This window comes from Physeter macrocephalus, chromosome 8 (assembly GCF_002837175.3).
Source record: "Physeter macrocephalus isolate SW-GA chromosome 8, ASM283717v5, whole genome shotgun sequence".
NCBI lineage: Eukaryota > Metazoa > Chordata > Mammalia > Artiodactyla > Physeteridae > Physeter > Physeter macrocephalus.
Window position 1 is genome coordinate 62,180,677 of NC_041221.1, and position 6,780 is coordinate 62,187,456.

Below are 6,780 nucleotides of genomic sequence, written 5' to 3' on the forward strand. Positions count from 1 at the left end.
ATACCACAAAAAAAAAAAAAAAAAAAAAAAAAAAAAAAAAAAACTATTAACATGGATATGTGTTATGGGGCCTTCTGGCCAACTATGAAAATCTGATTTTTTGGTTTGTGGTGCCATCATGTGGACAGAACTAAAATTGTTGTTAGTAGAACAAAAAAGAAAATAAGTGTACTTTCCCATAGAGATAAATCTTTAATTACAAAATATTTCTTTGTAGTTCTGTAGATTTAATGTAATTACAAGTGGAATCCCAATATGACTTTTAGTGAAACTTGACAAGCTGATTGCAAACTTTGAAAGTATAAATGATCAAAAATAGCAAACTAACTTAAAGAAGAATTAGAAGGGGGAAGGTCTTTCTTTACCAGTTATCACAACTTATAATTAAGCTAGAGAAATTAAGAAAATTTGGTCCTCTCACAGGGATAGACTGACCAATGGAATAAAGAGCCTAGAAATAGATCCGCTTATATATGGAACTTTAGTATATGGCAGAGGAAACATGATAGATCATTGAGGAAAGGAAACTATTCAGTAAATGGAAGTAGAAAATTGATTTTTCCATATTAAAAAAAAAATGAAATCTGTATCTTACACTGTATTCGTTTTCTAGGGCTACCCTAACAGAATACCACAGACTGGGTGGCTTAAACAACAGAAATTTACTTTCTCACAGTTCTGGAGGCTACAAGTCCAGGATCAAGGTGTGGGCAGGCTTGGTTCCTCCTGAGGCCTCTCTTTTTGACTGCAGATGGCTGCCTTCTCATCGTGTCCTCACGTGATCATTCCTCTGTGAGAGAGAATCCCTGGTGTCCCCGTGCATGTCCAAATTTCCTGTTATAAGGACAGCAGTTAGATTGGATTAGGGCCCACCCAAATGACCTCATTTAACCTTAATCACCTTTTTAAGGCCCTATCTCTAAATACAGTCATATTCTGAGGTACTGGGGACTAGAGCTTCATTATATGAATTTTGAAGGGAAACAATTTTTAGCCCATAACACACACCATGTACAAAAAATCTACTTCAGATGGAGTAAGGACTAAAAGAGTAAGAACAAAACAAAATATCAGTAGGAAACATAAGTAACCAACTTTCAGAGCATAGGGTAGGGAAAGATTTTTTTTATTGAGATCTAGTTGACATATAATACTGCATTAGTTTTAGGTGTACAGCATTATGATTTGATATATGTATGTGTATATATGTGTGTGTGTGTGTGTGTGTGTGTATATATATATATACAGTGAAATGGCTAACAGTTTATATCACCACATATAGTTACAATATTTTTTCCTTGTGTGATAATTTTAAGATCTACTCTCTCAATAACATCCAAATATACAATACAGTATCGTTAGCTAGAGTCACCATGCTTTACATTACATCCCAGGGACTTAACTTATCTTATAATAGGAAGTCTGTACCTTTTGACCCCCCTTTACCCATTTTGCCTACCTTCCCTGACTTCTGTTAACCACAGATCTGTCTCTGTATCTATAAGTTCGATTTTTTTTAGATTTCACATATAAATGAGAATATACATTGTCTTTCTCTCTTATTTCACTTAACATAAATACCTCAGGGTCCATCCATGTTATTGCAAATGGCAGGACTTCCTTCTGTTTTATGGCTAAATCATATTCCATTATGTGTGTGTGTGTATCAAATTTTTTCTTTATCCATTCATCTGTTGATGGACACTTTGTTTCCATACCTTGGCTGTCATTAATAATGCTGCAGTGAACATGGGAATAGCGGTATCTCTTCAAGATTATGATTTCCTTTCCTTTGATTATATACCCAGAAGTGGGATTGCTGGATCATATGGTAATTCTATTTTTAATTTTTTGAGGAATCTCCATTCTGTTTTCCATAGTGGTTGCACTAATTTATATTCCCACCGACAGAGCATAAGGGTTCTCTTTTCTCCACATCCTCACCAACACTTGTTATTTCTTGTCTCTTTAATAATAGCCATTCTAGAGAGGTGTGAGATCATATCTCATTGTAGTTTGGATTTGCCTTTCCTTGATGATTACTGATGTTGAGCATCTTTTCATTTACCTGTTGGCCAGTTGTATGTCTTCTTTGGAAAATATCTATTCAAGTGTTCTGCCCTTTTTTTTTTTTATTTACAATGTTGTGTTAATTTCTGGTGTACAGCAAAGTGATTCAGTTATATATATACATATATATAATATATTCTTTTTCATATTATTTTCCATTATGGTTTATTAGAGGATATTGAATATATATAATTCCCTGTGCTATACGGTAGAACCTTGTTGTTTACCTATTTTATATAGATCAATAGTAGTTTGTATCTGCTAATCCCAAACTCGTAATTTATTCCTCCCCACCCTTTCCCCTTTGGCAACCATAAATTTGTTTCCTATGTCTGTGAGTGTGTTTCTGTTTTGTACATAAGTTCATTTGTATCATATTTTAGATTCCACATATAAGTGATGTCATATGATATTTGTCTTTTTCTGACTTACTTCACTTAGTATGATAATCTCTAGGTCCTTCCATGTTACTGCAAATGGCATTATTTCATTCTTTTTCATGGCTGAGTAGGATTCCATCGTGTATACATACCACATCTTCTTTATCCATCATCTGTCGATGGACATTTTGGTTGCTTCCATGTCTTGGCTATTGTAAACAGTGCTGCTGTGAACACTGGGGTGCATGTATCTTTTCAAATTAGAGGGTTTTCTGGATATGTGCCCGGGAATGGGATTGCTGGATCATATGTCTTCTACCCATTTTTAATTGGATTGCTTATCTCTTTACAATTGAGTTGTTATGAGTTATTTATTTATTTTGCATATTAACCCCTTATTAGATATATGATTTGAAAACATTTTCTGTTATTATATAGGTTGCCTTTTCATTTTGTTGATGATTTCCTTTGCTGTGCAGAAGCTTTCTTTGTTTGATGTAGTTCCACTTGTTCATTTTTGCTTTTATTGCCTTTGATTTTGTCTTCAAATCCAAAATATCATAGCCAAGACTAATGTCAAGGAGCTTATCCCTATGTTTTCTTCTGGGAGTTTTATGGTTTCAGATCTTGAATCTATTTTGTGTTGATTTTTGTGTATGGCATAAAGATAATGGTCCAGTTTCATTCTTTTGCATGCAGCTGTCCAGTTTTCCCAGCACCATTTATTGAAGAGACTATCCTTTATATATGTCCAAAAATATATTATGGGGAAAGGATAGCCTATTCAATAAAGGCAAAGATTTTCAACATGCAAAATCCATTAACCATATAACGAGAGATTGATAAATTTGGCTAAATTAAAATTAAGAAATTTGATTCATCAAAAGACACCTTAAAGTTGGGGAATCCCCTGGCAGTCCAGTGGTTAGGGCTCCACACTTCCTCTGCAGGGGCACAGGTTCAATCCCCGGTGGGGGAACTATGATCCCCCATTACGTGCGGCGCAGCCTAAAAAAAAGATACTTTAAAGTAAAAAGGCTATAAGTTGGTAGAGAGATTTGCATGCATATAACTAACAAAGAAATATATAGGGCTCCTACATATATATGTAGCTAAGAAAAATGACCCAACATAAAAATAAGTAAAAGATATAAACAAGCATTTCATAGAAAAGGAACTACTTATAGCCAATAAATAAGATGAGTTTCTTACAGTTATTAATAATTCGGGAAATATATATCAAGACCAGTTAAACTCATTCAATAGGTAAAAGTTAGGAAGCCTAAACACATCAAGTGTTGGAAAAGAGGTCAACAATTTGCGTGTACAGTTTTGCTAAGAGAGTGAATTGATCGTTCTTACATCCTACAATCCAGCAAGAGAAATGCTTGCACATATGTACCAGGAGACATATACAAGTGTAGTCATGGCAGTACTTTTAGTAATTGCAAAAAAAAAAAAAAAAAAAGAAAAACCACACAAACCAAATGCCCATAAGATAGGAGAATGGATAAATATATAGTGGTACATACGCATAATGGGATATTATGTGAAAATCAATGAATTACACGTTTCCATATCAGTATGAATAAATCTTAATATTTGGTTTTTAAAAGGGCAAGTTAAAGATTACTCTTTTTATAAAATTCAAGAGCTAAATCTACATATTTTGTTTATACATATATATGTATTGATTTAAAATTCTATTTTTAAAAATGTGGAAATGTTAAACAGAACATTTAGAGCAATGATTACCTTGTATGAGGCAAGGGATGTAAGAGAGGGAAAGAACATGCAGGTCCATATAAGTTATTGTCCATGATCGGCTTTTGGATTGGATTATAAACTCAAACAAGACGTGTATACCTGGGGAGACCAATGATAACTATGTCATGAGCCAAGGATTGTGGTTAGTCCAATTATGAGTACCTTAAATCCAGGTTTAAAAAAAAAAAATACATACTTCTAACCAGCATGATTTGAGGGAAGTGAAACAATGGGAAGAACATTTCAATATATGTATGCATTGCCAGGAGGCTACAGGGGCTAGGCTGGCCATGGTACGTCTCCACTGAAATATCCTGAGCATCTAAGGAAGGTGAAAAGAGACCATACCTCGTTTTATATTTGTCACAATATATCTAATTGACTGGATATTTAAATTTAAGGTCTGACTCTTTGAAAAGCAACTTAATGAATATAAAAGAAAAGGTTAATTTTAAGATTTAAATTTAAATATTAGGCGTGGCAGCCCATGCAGGTCCGGGGTCAGGCAGCCGCGCCCCCGGCCCAGCCATGGTGCAGTCCTGGTACATGGACGAGTCCGCCGGCGACCCGCGGCGGCCCCACCACGCAGAGCCCAAGCGCCCGGTCCGCCTGGAGCGGCTGCACGGGCTCGGTGTCCTTTACTGGACGCTGGATACTGACAAAGATGTGAATGATCCAGAATTAGAAAAGATCTGAAAAGAGAGAAACTACTCCTGGATGGACATAATAACCATATGCAAAGACAAACTACCAAACTATGAAGAAAAGATGAAGATGTTTTACGAGGAGCATTTATACCTGGATGACGAGATTCGCTACATCCTGGACGGCAGTGGGTACTTCGACGTGAGGGATAAAGAGGACAGGTGGATCCGGATGTTCATGGAGAAAGGAGACATGATCACTCTCCCCACCGGGATACACCACCACTTCACGCTGGACGAGAAGAACTACGTGAAGGCCATGCAGCTGTTTGTGGGAGACCCAGTTTGGACGGCGTACAGCTGGCCGGCTGACCACTTCGAGGCCCGTGGGCAGTACTGAGTTTCTGGCACAGATGGGCTAGCGGTGCCCTGGGGCCTCGTGCACCCGAAAGTCCGGGACATGATAGCAGCAGAAAATCTGTCCTATTCTCCTTGCTTTTGTGTTGTAGACTTGAGGCTAGGTGAGCTTTCCTCTGCAAGATTGTTTGATCAGAATACGTTTTAATGGAAGTAGCTGTAGAACCGGTTGGTACATGCAAGCACCTGTGGAAATCTGGGCAAGTCCATTCATTTTCTCTAATTCAGGATCAGTGGTCAGTGGCCCTGTATCAGCTCATGCCTTCAGCTGTGACCGAGTGAGTTTCAACTCCCCAAATGCAGCCACTTAGCTGCCCCATCTGGACCTGATTCTTGGACTTTAAGCAGGTAACAAGCGAGGCCATGCCTGCCTTGTGCGGGGGAGTGACAGTGGATGACAGGACTGGGCAGAGAGAAGAAGCTTTTCTCCCAAAACATGGGGGGAAGCTGGGTGAGGGGGTGCCGTGGGGGATGAGCTGGCGAGTTAGGGGGGCCCTCACTTGATTATGCCACTTTCTTCTTCAAAATAGAGTAGCTGCCTTAACGTTAATAAATAAATAAATAAATAAATATTAAATATGTTAAATACCTTCTATGTTACATTCATTTTGACATACTGGAATTTTGTAAGTGAATAAAACTGTGGTAAATCCTGCCAGTAATCTTTGATGAAGGTTTACATTATACATGTATCAAAATAGTTGACCAAACTTTTATTCATTCATCTGTCTGTCTACCTAGCTACCCATCCACCTGTTTCCTGGACATGATAATAACAGTGTTTGAGAGCAACTCCCCTTCCCCTTCATTCACTGTTGCACAGACTTAAACTACTAATTTATTGCAGTGGACATAGATCTCCCTCTACTGGTACAAAATGATAATGACAATCAATGCTATAAAGTTTTTAAGGTTGTTTAAAATGCGGCTATTCCTTTAAGTCATACCCACCATTCCACTGCCTTGTGTAGCATCAGTATAAAAAGTAATCCCACATTTGAATCTATCTTAAAGGGCACACTTATTTTCTAAAGTCAAATTATCTAAATTTTTATAAATAAAAACAAATTATTAAGTGAATATAACACAAACAAAAACAAGGTAAAGGTATTTTAGCTTTTCCTCATTCTTGGAAGTAAAAACATTTTGTCTCATTGACATCTTAAACAAAATTTTTTTTTCAATTTTATTTTATTTATTTTTTATACAGCAGGTTCTTATTAGTTATCCATTTTATACCTATTAGTGTATACGTGTCAGTCCCAATCTCCCAATTCATCACACCACCACCCTGGCCCCAGCCACTTTCCCCGCTTGGTGTCCATTGGAGAACCTTTGTTCTCTACATCTGTGTCTCTATTTCTGCCCTGCAAACTGGTTCATCTGTACCATTTTTCTATGTGTCACATATATGTATTAATATGCGATATTTGTTTTACTCTCTCTAACTTACTTCACTCTGTATGACAGTCTCTAGATCCATCCACGTCTCAACAAATGAC

At 37.0% G+C, this 6,780-nt stretch overlaps 1 pseudogene; it reads left to right on the plus strand.

Moving 5' to 3' along the window:
- The first annotated feature begins 4,690 nt into the window (after nucleotides 1-4,690).
- Nucleotides 4,691-5,261, plus strand: LOC102993470 (acireductone dioxygenase-like; annotated as a pseudogene).
- The last annotated feature ends 1,519 nt before the right edge of the window (nucleotides 5,262-6,780 follow it).